We start from the raw sequence: 20063 nt of genomic DNA, 5'->3' as shown, positions 1-20063 counted from the left end.
CAAGGTATATATCGTTCATGTCTTTGGATGAACATGTGAAAGAGCTTCTTGTGTGCATAAATCTAGATATTTAATTATTGAATCATAGATATATGAATGTTAAACTATAGACAATGATGTCAAACAATATCCCAGAGTGATTGCAAATCCTCTGTGGATACCAATCCTCATTTCCTATTCTCAGATTTACTAATGTACTAATGGTGTACATTAGTAAATGTACTGATGGTGCAAAAGACGCAATGTGTAAAACAAACCTGCTGATACCTCAGCACACTTGAAGGCCATGTACCCAGTTGTGTCCTGTAGTCATTTTGTAACTTACTGGCATGCAACCTTAGTAAACAACAAAAAAAGCCAACAACATATGGGGCTTCCTTGGTGGTCTAGTGGTTAAGAATCCACCTTGCAATGCAAGGAAATTCCTTGATCTAGGAAGGAAGATCCTACATGCCGTGGAGCACCTAAGCCTGTGTGCCACAGCAATTGGGCCTGTGCTCTAGAGCTGGGAGCTGCAACTATTGAGCCCTCGTGCCACAACTGCTGAAGCCTGTGTGTCTAGAGCCTGTGCTCCGCAGCAAGAGAAGCCACTACAATGAGAAGCCCACACACCACAGTGAAGAGTAGCCCCTGCTCGCTGCAACTGGAGGATGCCTGCACACAGGCATCCTGTGTGCAGCGAAAGACCCAGCACAGCCAAAAAATAAAATAATAGGAAAAAAAAAAACCCTACAAAACAGAAAAAGTTAAGTTCACTTTAGAATGACTGTGATAATGTAATATGTATTGTCCATTTGACAAATTAAATGGCATTATAAGAATAGTTCACAAAGCACTTCTGCTGTATATGATAGTTGTCTAGAGGAACAACACTTGAGAGTGGGTTATGAGCTAAATTAGGTGCTTTCTTCATGGAACACCATTTTTACTGGAAAGAATAATACACAAACTCTAGCAGTTCATACTTGGGTATTTGGTGGACATTTTCTCAAAATCGAATGGAATGCTCCTTCAAGTCAAGGAAAAAAAATAGCAGTACTTTCCAGTACTTAGAATGAGATCAGTGCCACTGTAAATACTGGTTTTTGATACTGTGTAATGAAAAGTATACTTCAAAGTTCCGGATAAATGTATCTCTCCAAATGACCAATGATTATATGATATAAAATCTAGCAGTGGTAAAAGATTTCTTCAAAGACTAAATTATACTAAAGGATTTTTAATGTAACAAAAATGTTCATTGATATGGATTTAGTTTCTCCTTTGCAAACAGCCTTTAAGAAACTGCTGCTTTTTTGAGTTTTGATGTGGTACCAAAGAGGGTGGAGAAGGAAATGGCACCCCAATCCAGTATTCTTGCCTGGAGATGCCCATGGACAGGAGCCTGGCGGGCTACAGTCCATGGGGCGCAAGAGTCGGACACGACTTAGTGACTACACCACCACCGCTACCACCAAAGAAGAAAATCCAGAAGGCTACAAAAATGTTTCTTCCTTGTCCTGTTAGAATATATTTATGTGAAACTAGATTTTCTTCAGTACATTTTAACTAAAACTACATTTTGAAATTCATCCAATGCAGATGTGGATGGGAGAATTTAACTGTCTTAGGCCAGATGTTAAAGAGATGAGCAAAAATGCAGAATCATGCTATTTTCTTCACAAAACTTTTAGGGAAATATAATTACTTTTTACAGAAATGTATTTTTCATGTTACCATTTAATGCTATTTTTAAAACAAATTAAAAATATTTTATGAATTTCACAATTAAAATTTCTAATATAGTAAACATTGCTGGGTATAACAATGAGCTTTGGGCTTCTCAGTAGTGTTCAAAGGCTCTTGAGACCAAAGTTTGACAATTCTTGGCTAAAATATATTTTACTCTATTTTCTAATAAGGTTTTTTTTTGGGGTTTAGTTTGCTTATTTTATTATGTCAGCTCTTAATCCATCCCATATATGGACTGTCTGTAAATCCCAAAACAAAAAAAGACACCAGATCTTTATGGAGAGTGACTAAATGAAAAATGTATATAACTTCTGCCTATCATTGTAACTCCTGCTCATCAGATATCTTTCATTTTTCTTTTCTTTTGAGATTTTTGATAGGGTTGTTAATTTGTTTGATTGTCCATCCATCCATCAAACATGAATTAAGCAAATAATACCTTTCATTAGTTCCTCCCACCCCTTTCTGTGTAAGACCATCACCTGTGGGGCTCATGGGCCCTGACCCGGATCTCCACGCCCCACAGCTGTCAGACCTGCTGATCTGGGCTGGAGGGACTGGTCTGCTTGTTTACAGTGGTCACTAACTGGTTACAGTTAGTTAGTGGCCAGTGGACCTGTTGATAGGTACTTACTACTAAGATACTGACGCAGTGCCCAGTTTTCTGTTGGAATGATAGGAGATAAATTGAGAGAAGTATTCATTTCCCCTTATTTTATGATTTCTTACTTGGCCCGATGACTGTGGGAATCCAAGCAATTTCCTGTGGGATTTTACTCTTGACAGGAATCCCTCTAACTTAGTAAGTTACTAGCAAGGAGGAGGGAGGACCTCCCTTTTTATTGAGTAGCTCCTAAGGTACCAGGGACTGGCCTGTCTTATTGATTTAGTAGTTCTTCGGGGTGATAGCTTTATTGTGATGGAGCAGAGGTGGATCACAGAGGCAAAGGAACTAAAAAACAAAATGTAGCCCAAGCCCACAGTAGATTCAAATTCAGCTGTTTCTCTGAAAAGTGCCTGCTTTTTCGACGGTGGAAAATTTCCTCTCTAAAAACCTGGGTCCCAATAATATTGACTGTTGTATACAATGTGATTATTGCCATTATTGTGTAAGTACCTAGTTAAGGTGAAGAGCAGTCCCACATACTCTTGCATCTTCAGCTTTTATTTGTGTATAAATCACAATTCTTATTGGACTTGTTTATCTCCTTAGGTCAGAGACAGGATGGGGCATTTTGACTTTTTCCTTTTAAGTTCAACCCTTGGACTTTATTAGCTGTGTTATCCTGTTTGAATCACCAAAGCTCTCTGGACTCCAGTTTCCTAATCAGTGAAACAGAGCCAATGATAGAAGTTCTTTCCCAGTGTAATTTGGCTGCTGGAAATATCCACTTTTGATAGCAGAATCTGTGCAGAGGCTTTAAAAACAGAGTACTTGTACGGATAATTAGAAGTCCTGCTGCTGCTGCTGCTAAGTCGTTTCAGTCATGTCCGAATCTGTGTGACCCCATAGACGGCAGCCAACTAGGCTCCTCTGTCCCTGGGATTCTCCAGGCAAGAACACTGGAGTGGGTTGCCATTTCCTTCTCCAATGCATGAAAGTGAAAAGTGAAAGTGAAGTCGCTCAGTCGTGTCCAACTCTTAGCGACCCCATGGACTGCAGCCTACCAGGCTCCTCTGCCCATGGGATTTTCCAGGCAAGAGTACTGGAGTGGGTGCCATCGCCTTCTCCGAATTAGAAGTCCTGCTGCTGCTGCTAAGTCACTTCAGTCGTGTCCGACTCTGTGCGACCCCAGAGACGGAAGCCCACCAGGCTCCCCTGTCCTTGGGATTCTCCAGGCAAGAACACTGGAGTGGGTTGCCATTTCCTTCTCCAATGCATGAAAGTGAAAAGTGAAAGGGAAGTTGCTCAGTCGTGTCCGACTCTTTGTGACCCCATGGACTGTAGCCTACCAGGTTCCTCCATCCATGGGATTTTCCAAGCAAGAATACTGGAGTGGGTTTCCATTTCCTTCTCCAGGTGATCTTCCCGACCCAGGGACTGAACCTGGATCTCTTGCATTGTAGGCAGACACTTTACCGTCTGAGCCATCAGGGAAGTCCCTAAATCTCACTAGTGTATAGGAATTATGTGTTGTTTTTTGTTATTCAGTCGCAAAGTTGTGTCTGAGTCTTTGTGATCCTATGAACTGCAGCATGCCAGGCTCCTCTGTCCACCACTGTCTCCCGGAGTATGCTCAATTCCACTGAGTCAGTGATGCTATCTAACCATCTCAAACTCTGTTGCCCTCTTCTCCTTTTGTCTTCAGTCCTTCCCAGCATCAAGGTCTTTTCCAATGAGTTAAATGTTCGCATCAGGTGGCCAAAGTATTGGATCTTCAGCATCAGTCCTTCTAAAGAATATTCAGTCTTTCCAACGATTTCTTTTAGGATTGACTGGTTTGATCTCCTTGCAGTCCAAGGTACTCTCAAGAGTCTTCACCACGACCACAATTCAGAGGCATCAGTTATATGGTGCTCAGCCTTCTTTATGGTCCAGCTCTTACAACCATACATGAAAAACTACTGGAAATTCACCATAGCTTTGACTATATGGACCTTTGTTGGCAAAATAACGTCTCTGCTTTGTAATATGTTGTCTAGGTTTGTCATAGCTTTCCTTCCAAGGAGCAAGCACCCTTTACTTTCATGGCTGCAGTAACTGTCAAATTATCTGCATTCAAAATCCACAGTGATTTTGAATTATGTAGGTGGTTATTAGTGATGTTTCCCTCACCCTTTGATTGTTGGAGCTACCTTCTAACACTTTTCTTTTTTATTAGATTGAGTCATATAAAATTGCTAATATTTGATTATATTTTATGTGCAAAAAATGTCAATTTCATATGGTTAATGCAGATTTATTTAAAATAGTCTTTAGTAAAATTATGCATGAACAGTGAAAATCTATATAGTTGCATAAAAGGGCATAGGACCAAAAGTCAGTGAGCCTTGATCTTGGTTATGTTTTACAAATTAAACTTTTATTATGGATTTTCTTTCTCAAACTATCTGATGACCGTGTGAATGCTGCCTAGTAGCCAGTGAAATGTTTTCTGTTGAAGAAGTGCTGAAGGCCATGGAGCATTTTTTCCCAGAATGAGTTGATGCAGACAGTTGGCCCAAATGGAGGAAAGAAGAATTAGTTGCAAATGCCAGTCTCTTCTTTTTAATTGTGTTAAGTGTGAGATCTACCTTTATGTCTAAAGGTTTATATATATAGGTGGATAGATTTTCTCCTGTGAATGCTTTCTTTAAGTGGAGAAAACTGGCAGGGAAGTGATAGGTATAAAACTGAATTAGGGAAGACTCCTTTAAAGAGTAATTTATGAAGAAGGAAGTCACAACTTACAGCAAGTACTAAATTTAGTGATTTCTGAAGTTTCTGATGGCAGAGGGGGAAACTGATTGTCATTGGCAAAATATACTCTAAACCTCTGCCTTATTTCATTTGAAGTATTCTTACAATCTCACCAGAAAATGGAGCTCCTTAGCAAAAGATGTTTTTTTTTTTTTTTTGTACTGGGAAATAAACTGGAATGGATGTTAAAAATGAACTAAGTTTTAAAATTATTAATTTAGATTCTATGGAATTTACTACCCAACTTTCTAGAAAAACAAGCAATAGAATAAGTTTCACAAGTTATATACTTTGGTCTTTCCATCCACGAATTAAGCTTAAAATGGTACCAATGCTTGATATTTAATAGTGTTATGTGAAATCTCAGAGGAAGAAATCAGAAGACTCAATCAAGATGGAAATAAAAACTTATAAGACATTAGGAATTGGGTCTAAGATGGCAGAGGAGCAGGTGGAATGGAGTGCATCTGTCTCCACAGACACCTCTAGACAACACTTGGAGATGCAATAGTTCTCACAGAACACTGGCTGAATACTACTAGGAGCCTTGATCACCAGAAAGGACTATACGAATCCACACATGACTGGGTAGGATGAAAGAAGTGAGAAGGAGGAGGAGAGCAAGGAGGACCAGACTTGTACCCTGGGGTTGGGGAGCTAAAGCAGGGGAGAGATTGCTGAATTCCAGGGAAATCGGTTCGAACAGAAGGCAAGCATTTGAAGAATCAGAGGAGAGTGAAGCAGCTGATCTGTGATAGTCTGCATAGAGTGAGAACCACACGGACAGTCTGCCACAGGCCTATGTACCCCGGACTGGACTCATGTCCACCAGTGCACACAGGGGCTCGAGGTGGAGCATGGGGATTGGAGAGCAATCCTAGGGTGAGGACTGCTATTGATTGTAGGGAGATGGTCTGAGGGAACAGGAGGAAGGAAATCCACAACAGGGAATGCCTTTGGAGGAAATCTTGACGGCATTGGAAGCAGGGCACTATTGCTGAGCCACTTGCAAGGGGTGGAGCCACCACTGTAACCTCTCTCCCCACAGCAGCCCAGCAATAGAGAAGGACCACCCACGGTTGCCTCTTGTGTGCCTGCTGCTGGAGGCTAGAAAAAGCTCCTAATAGAGCTGTATCCCTTGAACCCATGGCTTCTGGCCTCCCTGTGCACCTGGTGCTTCCAGGGCCCTCAGGATCCAAGCAGCTATGCCACCTCTGTGTTTGGTCCTCACTGGGGCAGACTCAGGAGCAGGCTCCTGTGGGTGGCCCGCGTGTAGAGGTTAGGGCAGACTCAGGTCCTCTAGGGCAGCCTCAGGAGCAGGCTCCCGTGCGTGGCCCATGTGTAGATAAAATCACAATTGAGCTCCAGGGGTGGAATGACTGAGGAAGAGCATCAAAATCCTTTCCATCACCTGCACAAGCTGCAGATTAAATCCACAAGGTCAACTAGGTAGACTGTGTCTGTGGATTATATGAAAGGACAATGTGTTCCCACAACAGAAAATGCTCTTAACTCTGGCAGCCGTGGACACTGGAGGCAAGTACATGTGAGAATAGGGGCAGATTAGCAACTCATTCAAGGTGGCCACCATCACCTTGATAGCAAAACCAGACAAAAATATCACAGAAAGAGATAATTACAGGCCAGTGTCACTGAACATAGATGCAAAGATCTTCAACAAAATATTAGCACACAGAATCCACCCACATATTAAAAGGATCATACACCATGATTAAGTGGGGTTTATCCAGGGATGCAAGGATTCTTCAGTTTATGCACATTGATCCATGTGACACACTGTATTAACTAATTGAAAGATTAAAAACCATACAGTAATCTCGATAGATGCAGACAAAGCTTTTGATAGTTCTCAACATCTATTTAAAAAAGTCTCCGGTAAGTGGCATAGAAGGAACCTACCTCAATATAATAAAGGCCATGTATAGCAAGCCTGCAACAAACATTATTGTCAATGGTGAGGAACGAAGTATTTCCTCTTAAGATCAGAAACAAGACAAGGATGCCTACTCTCATCACTGTTATTCAGCATAGTTTTGGAGGTCCTAGCCATGGCTACCAGAGAGGAAAAAATTAAGGAATCCAGATTGGAAAAGAAGAAGTAAAGCAATCACTGCTTGTAGATGACATGATACTATACATAGAAAACCCTAAAGATGCCACCAGAAAATTATTAGAGCTTATCAACAAATTTAATAAAGTTGCAGGATGCAAAATTAATGCACAGAAATACCTTGCCTTGTTATAACAAAGAAAAGTCAGAGAAATAAAGGAAACAATCCCATTCACCACTGCATCAAAAAAAAAAAAAAAAAATCTAGGAATAAACCTACCTAAGGAAACAAAAGAATCTGTATGCAGAAAACTATAAGATGCTGATGAGAGAAATCAAAGATGACACAAACAGATGGAGACATATATTCTTGGATTGGAAGAATCAATACTGTGAAAATGACTATACTACCTAAAGCACTCTACATATTCAGTGCAATCCCTATCATATTACCAGTGGCATTTTTCACAGAACTAGAACAAAAAATTTTACAATTTGGATTGAAATAAAAAAGACCTTGACTAGCCAGAGCAATCTTGAGAAAGCAAAATGGAGCTGGAGGAATTAATCTTCTTGGTTTCAAACTATACTACAGAGCTACAGTCATCAGGACAGTATGGTACTGACACAAAAACAGAAATATAGATAAATGGTGCAAAATAGAAAGCCCAGAGATAAACACATACGTCTGTGGGCACCTTATCTTCGACAGAGGAGGCAAGAATATACAGTGGAGAAAAGACGATCTCTTCAGTAAGTGGTCCTTGGAAAACTGAACAGCTACATCTAAAACAACGAAATTAGAACACTTTTCCTAACACCATACACAAAAAGAAACCCAAAGTGGACTAAAGACTTACATGTAAGATCAGAAACTCTAAAACTCCTAGAGGAAAACATAGGCAGAACACTCTCTGAACATAAATTGCAGCAAGAGCCTCTTTGACCTACCTCCTAAAGTAATGGAAATAAAACCAAAAATAAACAAATGGGACCTGATTAAGCTTAAAAGCTTTTGCATAGCAAAGGGAACTATAAAATGAAAAGACAGTCTTCAGAATGGGAGAAAATAATTGCGAATGAAGCAACTAACCAAGGATTAATCTCCAAAATGTGCAAGCAGCTCATGCAGCTCAATAACAGAAAACAGACAACCCAATAAAAAAATAAGTGGAAGACCTAAACAGACATTTCTCGGAAGAAGACATATAAGTGGCCAATAAACACATGAAAAGATGCTCACCATCACTCACTGTTCAGTTCAGTCACTCAGTTCAGTCGCTCAGTCGTGTCCGACTCTTTGCGACCCCATGAATTGCAGCACACCAGGCCTCCCTGTCCATTATCAACTCCCGGAGTTCACTCAAACTCATGTCCATCGAGTCTGTGATGCCATCCAGCCATCTCATCCTCTGTCGTCCCCTTTTCCTCCTGACCCCAATCCCTCCCAGCATCAGAGTCTTTTCCATTGAGTCAACTCTTTGCATGAGGTGGCCAAAGTACTGGAGTTTCAGCTTTAGCATCATTCCTTCCAAAGAACAGCCAGGACTGATCTCCTTTAGAATGGACTGGTTGGATCTCCTTGCAGTCCAAGGGACTCTCAAGAGTCTTCTCCAACACCACACTTCAAAAGCATCAATTCTTCAGCTCTCAGCCTTCTTCACAGTCCGACTGTCACATCCATACATGACTACTGGAAAAACCATAGCCTTGACTAGATGGACCTTTGTTGGCAAAGTAATGTCTCTGCTTTTGAATATGCTATCTAGGTTGGTCATAACTTTCCTTCCAAGGAGTAAGCGTCTTTTAATTTCATGGGTGCAGTCACCATCTGCAGTGATTTTGGAGCCCCCCAAAATAAAGTCTGACACTTTCCACTCTTTCCCCATCTATTTCCCATGAAGTGGTGGGACCACATGCCATGATCTTAGGGGAATTCAAATCAAAACTACAATGAGATACCACCTCACTCTGATCAGAATGGCCATCATCAAAAAGTCTACAAACAATATATGCTAGAGAGGATGTGTAGAAAAGGGAACTCCCCTGGATTGTTGGTGGGAATGTAAATTGATGCAACCACTAGGGAGAAGAGTATGGTGGGTATTCCTAGTTAAAGAGTGTTCCTAGTTAAAAAGGTATGAAGAGTATTCCTAGTGAGAAAACTAGGAATAAAACTACCATCAGAAACAGCAAACTCACTACTAGACAGATACCTTGAGAAAACCATAATTCATAAAGATACACGTATCCCATGTTTACTGAAGTAGGTTTTATAATAGCCAGGACATGGAAGAAACCTAGATGTTGATTAACAGATGGAAGGGTAAAGAAGAAATGGTACATACATACAATGGGATATTACTTAGCCATAAAAAAGAAATGAAATTGAGTCAGTTGTAGTGAGGTGGATGTACTTAGAGTCTGTCGTGCAGACGGAAGTCAGAAAAGAGAAAACATATAATACATTCACTCATATATATAGAATCTAGAAAAACTGGTACTGATGACCTTTTTGCAGGAAAGAAGTAGAGACGTAGATGTAGAGAATGGACTTGTGGACACAGCAGGGGAAGGAGAGGGTGGGACAGATCGAGAGAACAGCATTGACATATATATACACTAACGTGTAAAATGGCTAGTGGAAAGCCGCTGTGTAACACAGGGCTCTCAGCTCAGTGCTCTGTTACAGCTTAGATGGTGGAATGGAGGCAGTGGGAGGGAGGCTCAAGGAGGAGGGTTACGTGTATACATATAACTAATTCAAATTGTTGTATAGCAGAAACAAATACAATATTGTGAAGTAGTTATCCTCCATTAAAAATAATTTTTTCGTCCTTTATTGAATTAAAGAGGAAAAATAAATAAAAGGAAATTTGTGTGAGAAATTCATACCGAAAAGCAAATAACAGATTTTGTGAGGAAAGAATCTATGCAATTCAGTTTCTTTAGAAAGGAAGTCATTAGTAAAATATTTGAATTATTTTGAGGGATTCTGTGTAACACTTTTAATACTCTCTGGGGAATGTAAATTATTATTAATGTGAGGAGTTTCAAAGTAGAAAATATTTCATGTGTGGGAGTTTATAATAAACACTCGATTAAATAAAAAGCAACAACTTGTGAGACATATAGTAAAAGCTAAAACAGCAACTGAGGCTCTTAAAATTCCCATTTCTTTCCTTTGAAAATCAAATGGGACTCACCCTTAGATCCACACAGGTAGCCCAGGCATTTAGCGCTTCAGAGAAGACTTAAAATGCTTGCTTGCATGAAGTATTTCATGTTTGGTTTCAGTTTTTAGTGAGGTTGTGGCCTTTTGTGCTCTTACACCAAACCTGTTTTTTTTCTCCTGCAGTATTTTAGTTCTTTACTGGATTCCCTCAGCTCTGAGGATTACATCATAACCCAGCTGTATTTGTGCTCTTTACCATTTCCAAAACTGATTTTAACTCACTATCCAGATACACACAACATTGTCTTATATTTTACAAGCAATAAGATAAAGTTTCTAAAACAGGAGTTTACGAAAGCCTGTGCATAAGGTCTTGAAAGAAAATCCTGCTTCATGCAATTAAAAAGAACATTTACAGAGAAAAAATAATTGGACTTAGTTTAGTCTTTGAACCTGGAAAAGTAAAATCTCACCTGTAAATCTGTCACCCTGTCTATTATAAAAAGGAATCTAGGACATGATAAGCACCAAAGTGCCATTTTACAGTGGCACCACAAATATCCTTTAAATACACTCTGCCTTGGATGGACTTTTTTACTTACCAGTTTATCCAGTCTCTTGTGGTTTCGGAAGGCAAAACTGGCTCAGCCACTGGGTGTAACATCTGATGTTGAAGGAAATCTGCTTTGCTTTCTGCCTGGGCTCCTGCTGTTGACCAGTGGGGAATGCTGCATTAGCGCTCAAACAAAACATTTAAAGTGCTCTATGAAATGTTGACATCTCGCCAAGGACTTGAACGTCAAGTACCACAGATGTCCAGTCCTCTCTGGAGCCTAGCTCTTTCCTCTGTGCTTGTGTGAGTTCAATCTGATTTGTGTTTAGGGTGACAAGTGATCCAGGCTCGACCAAACAGTAACCGGTATGAAACTGGGTACCAAGAGAGAGACGGACAAACAGATGCAGAGACAGAGAGAGTGAGGGCCAGTGAGCAAGAGTGAACGTGAGCGAGTGCAACTGACCTGGTAAGTGAGAGCTTCAGCTAGCAGGAGGAGGCAGGATCTTTCCCATGCCTGGCTGTGACCTTTGGCTGTGAGGCTGTTGTAAGAATAGCTTCTGAATGTATTGGGACGTATTTCCAAGTTGTAATTCACACGGCCTCACTAACTCCTTGAAAAGTGTTGGAAAACTGAGAAAATATTTGAGAGTAAACCAGACAAGAACATTTCCCATTTTCGGTGCCAGGGGGAAGGAGTGGGGAGACTCAGTAAGTGCGTGTTTACTGGAGTGTCTTGACCAGCAAAGGGAAAGATTATTATCAAATGAGATGAGAGATTGAAAGGACCTCAAAGCTGTCTCCTTTGAGCCTGAGTGATTTTCCTCTCTAGCCTCACCCTGTTTTGGGGGGCGGGAACATGATGCCTGCTGGTGCCCATTCTACTCCAGGTATTAGGCTTACACATCCCCAATCTGGACTTGGTGCTGTTGAGCCTCCTAATTTTTCTTCAAGTGAGTACCCTATTTGTCTCTAATTTCTGTGTGCTAGTGAATGCTAAGTCACTTAAGTCGTGTCCGACTCTTTGTGACCCCAGGGCTCACAAAGGCTTCTCTGTCCATAGGATTCTCCAGGCAAGAATACTGGAGTGGGTTGTCATGGCCTCCTCCAACCATGTTCCCAACTCAGGGATGAACCCAACTCTCTTGTGTGTCCTGCATTGGCACGCAGATTTTTTTTATTTTTATTTTTATTTTTTTACCACTGGTGCACCTGAGAAGCCCAGGTGGCTAATTTCTGGATTGTTGCTTATTTAACAGATTGTTGCCTGAATGTATTGGGACGTATTTCCAAGTTTGGAAATACTGTTTGGTCGAGCCTGGATCACTTGTCACCCTAAACAGATTTCTTGCATAGTCCTCTGGTTTAATGCAGTCATGAAACGTCTCCCTGAAGGAAGAGCCTGGATCTCCCATACACTGTCCACTTCAGACTCAGCCAGTTTTGGACCGAGATCATCAGCTTTACTTACTTTACCAGTTTCTTTTCCCTTTGTCCTTAGACAGCATGCTCATCATCAGATATGTATATTATCATTATCAAAATGAAACAAAACCTCTGAAAGCCCCAGTTGACCTTAAGTCCCTTTTATTTGGTACTGTTGTCCATGGATCACTCAAGCGCTATAAAACATTAAATTCTGCTTCACTGTCTCATAACTATCCAGTCAATCACCAAAATCTGTTTTTTTTTTTTAATACCTAAATATTTCTTATCTATGATTCTCACCAAACTCAAGGTCATTTTTGGCCTGTACACCCTGCCTCCAGTCTTTTCCCCACCCATAATAGCTGCCGTCTAGTCGCCCATGAGTAGGATCTTTGTAAAATCCTAGCATGCCTGTGTCCTTTTTATGGCTCCTTATCACTGATAAGTTCATGGTGTTTAATCCGTCAGACCTGATGCTGTATGACTGGTTTGATCTCCTTGGGACTTCCTGGTGGCTCAGACGGTAAAGCATCTGCCTACAATGACCCGGGTTCAATCCCTGGGTTGGGAAGTTCTCCTGGAGAAGGAAATGGCAATCCATTCCAGTATTCTTGCCTGGAAAATCCCATGGACAGAGGAGCCTGGTAGGCTACAGTTCACAGGGTCTCAAAGAGTCAGACATGACTGAGTGACTTCTCCTCACTTCACTTGATCTCCTTGCAGTCCAAGGGACTCTCAAGAGTCTTCTCCAACACCACAGTTCAAAAGCATCAATTCTTCGGCGCTCAGCTTTCTTTATCGTCCAACTCTCACATCCATACACTACTACTGGGGAAAGCCATAGCTTTCATTTTATGGACTTTTGTTAGCCAAGTAATGTCTCTGCTTTTTAATATGCTGTCTAGGTTTGTCATAGCTTTTCTTCCAAGGAGCAAGTGTCTTTTAATTTTATGGCTGCAGTCACCATCTGCAGTGATTTTGGAGCCCAAAAAATCAAGTCTGTCATTGTTTCCCCATCTATCTCTCATGAAGTGATGGGAACAGATGTCACAATCTTCATTTTTTGAATGTTGAGTTTTAAGCCCGCTTTTTCACTCTCCTCTTTCATCTTCATCAAGAGGCTCTTTAGTTCCTCTTCACTTTCTGCCATAAGGGTGGTGTCATCTGCATATCTGAGATTATCGATATTTCTCCCGGCAGTCAATCTTGATTCCAGATTGTTCTTCATCTAGCCTGGCATTTTGCATGATGTATTCTGCATATAAATTAAATAAGCAGGGTGACGTACTCCTTTCCCAATTTTGAACCAGTTTGTTATTCCATGTCTGGTTCTAAGCCTTGCTTCATGACCTGCATACAGGTTTCTCAGGAGACAGGTAAGGCGATCTGGTATTTGCATCTCTTGAAGAATTTCCCACTGTTTGTTGTTATCCACCCAGTCAAAGGCTTTGGAGTAGTCAACCAAGCAGAAGTAGTTGTTTTGCTAATGGAGTAGAAGTAGATCTTTCTAATGGATGCACATGAATTGAAATAAAGCCCAGATGCTCCCAGACCCAGTTCACAGCTTCATGCTGAGAAGCTAAGTGTAGTTCTGGGGATGGAGCTGGGGGTGCCACTCCCACTGCTCAGGGCTGGGAGCTCACTCTGTAGTGACTCCTTGAAAAACAAATGCTGAACAGTATTTTTGAATTTCACTTTTTTTCTTTTCTCCATTAAAAAAAAAGTCTTCAAATTTCTTTTGTTGTTTTGAAAAGCGGAGATGATAACTCATGTCTGAAATTTTATTATATCTGTGTACCATCTGCTCTATTTATTATATCTGATTTGCACTGACATGGCATCGCCTTAAAAATCAAATATTTATCTTTCCTCTAAGTAGAATGACTTTGAAATTACAGATTTTATGTGTTTAATCTTTTAATTAAAGTAGCTGCATGGCTGTTGAGTAAACTTGTCTCAGTTTGATTCTCCTGAGTATTTCTCAGACCTGTGGGAACCCAGGTTCAGACACAGTTTGGCCACCCTTCCTCTGGGAATCTGTTCTTTCCTTCCAAGTTTTACTTACAATGTTTGGTATGTTTCATAAAGGAGACTTCTAAACATCGATAAAGGCCAGAGTAAAAGTTAATGTGTTCGCTTTTATTTTTGAAGGCTTGAGATCCATGATATAAAAATAAACTGACTTTTTAAAATAATCAGTTTGACATGCAGGAATAGGTTTGTTTGTTTGTAATCCAGTAACTGCTAGAACTAGCTCAGTTACAATGAAACCTTGAGCCAAGAGCATATTTTTTTTTTTTTTTTAATAACCAAAACCAGTACTTGTGGCTGTGCATATCAAAGCTGGTTCAGTTTTATGGGATTAAATAATGATTGCAGTGTTAAAACTAACAAGAGCTACATGAGAATGCTAAAGGCGGGGAATTTCTTTTTTAAAGGAACTTGTACCTTTATAATGGTTCTGTTTTGTAAGCTGAAGGGAGAACTGGAGGTAGATGAAACTCAAACCTCTGAGTCTTAAGAATTCCACACTTTTGGGAAATTATAAGGGAAGAGCAAAGGTGAGCACTTGGGGAAACCTGGAGGTACGACAGTATCCCTGAACAATGAGATAAATGTCGGTGTCTGGGATTTAAGTGTGTCCAGTGTGAAAAGAACAGTTTAAACTAGGAGGATGTCCTATACACCAGATAATTTAAGAGGCACACACCCTTTTACAGTATTTTAATTGATCGTGTCTGTAGTTTTGCACTGTCCCAGTAACCACTGAAATAACTCTCTGTCCCAGGAGGCACCCACTCCTCTCCACACACTCCCTAAAGTTGCCTGGCTTTGACTGTGTCCCTTTTCCAAACACATCATCGCTTCTTCCACCACTGACTTTGTTCAGGTTTGCTGGATTGGCCCCTTCCTTCCATCTCTACCTGTTGACCTCTTGTGCATTTCTTAAAACACAGGCCAGACTCCACCACCTGCGGAGCTTTTCCTTATCTTCCCCCTAAAAATGAATGAATGGTTATCCCTATGGTGCTTAGTTTGAGTTTTGATTAGGCCACTCCTGACAGTGTATATAACCTTCTACTGAATTGCTGATAGTAATGGCCCTCTCCTCAGGAAAGGAGAGTCTTTTGTTGATGCTCCCTGTCTGTTACTCATGCATTCACCTGGCCTGTTGGGCTGGAGGGCACGATATTTTTCGGTGTCCTCTCTCATCTCACATGGCCAGGTTGGTTTCCTTGGCTTGGCACCTTACCTGTTTGCACTTCTTGGGCACCCTGTCTCCTAAGACTCCATCTCAATGAGAAGACAAGATCTTTCAGAGACAAGGACATGGTTGTAAATGAATGAGGACCTCTACTGTATTCCCTTCTTTGTTTTCCTAGTCTAAGAAATATAAACATCCTTTTAATTTTGAACTCTTTTTGTTGGTAATTCAAATTAAGCTAATTAAAAAGTTTTTTTTTGTTGTTGGAGTTATGCATTTATGTACTTTAATCAATGTTATAAAACTTATAAAAAAATCTTGCCCTTATTATGTGCCCCAGTGGCTCCCTCAATCACTTTTTTAGCTACTACTTTGGGGTATCAATCCCTATGTGCCTGTTGTAACTGAAAGTTCTTGTCTTCCATGCGTGTCTGTTGATGTGGAAGATGAAGATCTAGTTCCTTTATTCTCCATGCTTCTCTTCACCTAGATAATTATGTCTATATTTTTTTTGATAAATCAATAACCTTTATTCAAATAATTAAAACCATGGCAGTATTGTTTATAACTGAGGCTCATCGCTTACATTAAAAGGGATCATAATTCCCCAGCTGTCTCTATCACCAGGAGAGACTGTGCCCTTTTGCCTAATGTAAGCAAGCTTCCCTGTGCATCCAGGCTGCCCATTTTCCCACTTAGAATTAGTTACGATATGTAAACAAGCTCTATAAATGTTAGCTCTTGTTATCACATTAATATTACAATTTGAGCCAAACCAAATTTAGTCCAGTTCTTAACCGTATGCATATGAATAAGCCCGAAAGTCCTTTTGCCAGCAGCTGCGTTTAGAGAAAACACACAAAGTCCAGGTGTATGTTTACGTAGTACAACTTCTACTGGATAGATACTTCTCAGTATTTTACCTCAACAGGCAGAGAAAATGTGTGTTGTTGACACACCCTTGTTATTCATTGTTTTCTGATATATTTCACTGAAGAGCCCTTCCAGCTTATTCGTTTTAGAATTTTGCTTTTGGCAGCTTGGCAATTACTGCTATCTTGAAAAAGTCCCATTCACAATATATAAATACTTCCAGAACTGTGTTTTTCGTTCTTCCTAGTTACCTGCCACCAAAAGCCTAAATCAGATTCTGATCCTTTGCCTTTTGTAGTTTCTCCAGAAGCCTTATATTATACTTGATAAGCAAGGCCCTTAATTTTATTCATTTAAAAATACAGACAATCACTTAAAAGGTAAAAGCATCTGAGTCATAAATAGGCAGGCTGGGGATTGTCTTATGGAGTTGATGAGATTGTTGGGAGAAATAATCAATCTGCAAAGACAGCTAACAGCTGAATAATGGGGATGTGAGAGGAACTCGATGGCTTTCATTAGTTTGTAAAAAAAATCTTAAGTTGAGGATTCATGCTAATTGATAACCCTCATAGTGTGAGAGTGTGACTTAAATGTCTACCTAAACTTTTGTCATAGTTCAAAAAAGTGAGGGTCTCTCAGTAATGAGCATCCAGGAAAGGAGAAAGTCCATGACAGTTGATTGTTGCTAAGCGGAAATATGTGGGCTGTAAGCAGCACCTCTGTGCTGCCGTGTGCCTTTTGCAGACTCATCACAGCCCGTTTTCCTGGAGCCTTCAGTCCTTCTTTAGGGGATCTTGAACAATCTGTTAGAGTCTGCCCCTGACATGAAACCTTTGGCCATCTTTGGCTAGAGTTTCATCCAGCACAAAGTGAAGGGAGGAAAAAACAAAACCATAAACACCAGCAAATCTGTCTATCATGGAGAAAGGGTCAGGATGAGATTAATCTGTATTTCTTTAGAGTTAATCCCATATAACAGAGTCAACTTGGGGTACAAAAGTAAGCTCTGCCTCTTATCAACCTGGGGACGGTGGGCTAGTTACATCATCTCTCTACATCCTTGTTTCCCCTAGTGTCACCTACCTCATTCAAGTTGTTTGAAAGTTTAAATGAAATAATGTGTATTTTCTTAATTGCTGTTCTCAGCCAAAGTTAAGTAGCCAGTGAATGGTAGGGGCTCTTATTAATATGAGCAAAGGCTAATTGTTGCCTCATAATTTTCTTGAAGCTGTGTTATCATTGAGTATATGGGAGGTACAAAGTGCTGTGCTTTGAAGTTTTAATAAACATTGATTTTTATGGAAAGATCCACTTTTGAACAGATCTTTGGCTCAGTAACCATTGTTATGGGAAAACTCATTTATAACTTGTGTGCGTGTGTCTGTGCATGTTCAGTCATGTCCAACTCTTTGCAATCCCATGGGCCCCACCAGGCTCCTCTGTCCATTAGATTTCCCAGACAAGAATACAGGAGTGGCTTGCCTTTTCCTTCTCCAGGGGATCTTCCTGACCCAGGGATCAAGCCTACATCTCCTGTATCTCTTACTTTGGCAGAGGGGTTCTTTACCATGAAGCCACCTGGGAAGCCCCTTTTTATAACTTAGCCATACTTAATTCTTAGAGAAATGCTTTGAAACTGTAAACATAATTTCAAAAGGGAATGAGCAATATGCAGGAGCCTGGAAGCCTTTAAAGATGGCACATCTGATGGAGTACTTCAGTGTTTTCACTTCCCTGGACTCCTAGGTGAGGAAGCCTGGCATCCAGCCTCTTTCTTACCCCTCGTTCCATCCCTCCTTTCACTCTGTCTCCACAGAGTGTGGATGGAGCGTGCTTCCTCTTTCTTGACCGTATCCAAGTCCAGAAGTTGTTATGGTTCTACTGTTTGTTCCTAATGTAGACAAACCGTGTGGTCTAAAAGTACCTCTCCATTGCCAGAAATCACATCGGCCTACAGCCCCTGCAGGAAAGGCCAAAGCTTACTGTGCAGATAGCGTTATTTAGCAATGTGTAGATGAGTTTCTGTTATTAAAGGCCTAGGAGATGAAGCGAAATCATAGTAAAGGCAGGAAACATTTATCTTTCCTTAGGCAAGGAGAGCAAAACCTCGTACAAACAGGATATTTTGTAAATATTATTTTAGTTCAGCTGATTGGTTGTTAATTTATTCTGGTGTTTTGTGGGAAATGACAGAGGCTTATTATTTTTGTTTTTTTTTTTAAATGGGCCATTGCAGGGAAAAACAATGTTTGAGTTTGCTCAATAATCTCTTGCCATTTACCAAACCAAATATCACTTATCAACTCTATGTATGGAGTATGTGCTATTTGTGTGTAGTTCAGATGTTTATTATCACCCTGTTGGAAGCCTTTTGTTTCAAAAGACAAAACAAAAAAAGCAGCACCATGATGCAGCTGCTTCTGAAATAAAAGAGATGGTATGGTTTTAAAAAGGAAACGATTATGAGAGATTGTCAACATTTTCAATCTGTCAAGTTTTCTCACAGTCATTTGGGATGGTTTCTAAGTGATCTTGCCTGGCAGGCATCCTGATGTACAATCTTTCTCTGTAGCTGTAATTTAAAAACTTCGATTTAATCTTTGTTTTACTGAACGCCAGTTGGTGTGTTTTAGTTAGTCTAAATATTTATAGGATCTTACTTCTGCGTATTTATCTTTTAGGCATTTGTGACATTTCTTAACGTGTGGTCGAGAGGATGTAAGAGGCATTATATCTGATTAATTGAGAGGGAGATCTCCAGAGTAATTGCCCTCATAAGACTGGCTCAGGCTATCCTGGCTGTGGATCCTTTAGCACATTACTTAACCTCTCTGTGTCTCAGCAGTCTCTTCCTTGGGATGATCCTTGCAAAAGCAGTGGTAATATTTAACTCAGCGTAGTCTGTGACCATAAAGAAAGCTGAGTACCGAAAAACTGATACTTTCAAACTGTGGTGCTGGAGAAGACTTTTGAGAGTCCCTTGGACAGCAAGGAGATCAAAGCAGTCAATCCTAAAGGAAATCAACCCTGACTACTCATTGAAACAACTTTTGCTGAAACTGAAGCTCCAATACTTTGGAGAGAACCGAGTTCCAAGAACCGACCCATTGGAAAAGACCCTGATGCTGGGATAGATTGAAGGCAGGAGGAGAAGGGGGTGACAGAGGTTGAGATGGTTGGATGGCATCATCAACTCAATGGACATGAGTTTGAGCAAACTCTGGGACATAGTGAAGGACAGGGAAGCCTGGTGTGCTGCAGTCCGTGGGATCACAAAGAGTTGGACATGACTGAGTGACTGAATAACAGCATTATATGACTGTCAAGCACATAGAAGAGCAGAATGAATGTTGCCTGTCATAAGTATTATTCCCCAATGGAGAATTTAAAAAAACTTGAAATGCATTTCTTATCTGTCAAAGATAATGATTGCTTGGAGAAAACATGATTTTGAAATGGCACTTTAAATATAGTACTTACGGATTGGTATTTTATTATGATTTTCCTCTGGCCTATGTTCAGACTATCTACTAAGTGTCTTTGCACCATTTGGTGTAGATGAGGTTCTCACAAATTTTCATATTACAGGTTTCCTCTACATATGATGACATTTGAATGGTAATT

The 20063-nt window shown here is 40.4% G+C and overlaps 2 protein-coding genes across 8 annotated transcripts in view; one reads left to right on the top strand and one right to left on the bottom strand.

Annotated features, from left to right (window-relative positions):
• MED12L (mediator complex subunit 12L) overlaps window positions 1-20063 on the top strand; it is a 361400-nt gene that overhangs the window by 158278 nt on the left and 183059 nt on the right. The gene's annotated exons all lie outside the window — the stretch shown is intronic.
• The window catches only part of P2RY14 (purinergic receptor P2Y14), a 64452-nt gene that overhangs the window by 20392 nt on the left and 23997 nt on the right, over window positions 1-20063 (bottom strand). For 2 of the 5 annotated variants that reach the window (XM_070374741.1, XM_070374736.1), the window contains exon 2: window positions 10980-11085. The exons of 1 other annotated variant lie outside the window; for it this stretch is intronic. The gene's annotated coding sequence lies outside the window, so the exon portion shown is untranslated. Of the gene's footprint in view, window positions 1-10979; window positions 11390-20063 lie in introns of those variants that run through there. 2 more of the 5 variants (XM_070374740.1, XM_070374737.1) reach the window with 2 other exon arrangements.

This window comes from Bos mutus, chromosome 1, assembly GCF_027580195.1.
Source record: "Bos mutus isolate GX-2022 chromosome 1, NWIPB_WYAK_1.1, whole genome shotgun sequence".
Taxonomy (NCBI): Eukaryota; Metazoa; Chordata; class Mammalia; order Artiodactyla; family Bovidae; genus Bos; species Bos mutus.
Note: the sequence above shows the minus strand (reverse complement) of the source record. Positions and strands in the feature narration are given on the sequence as shown.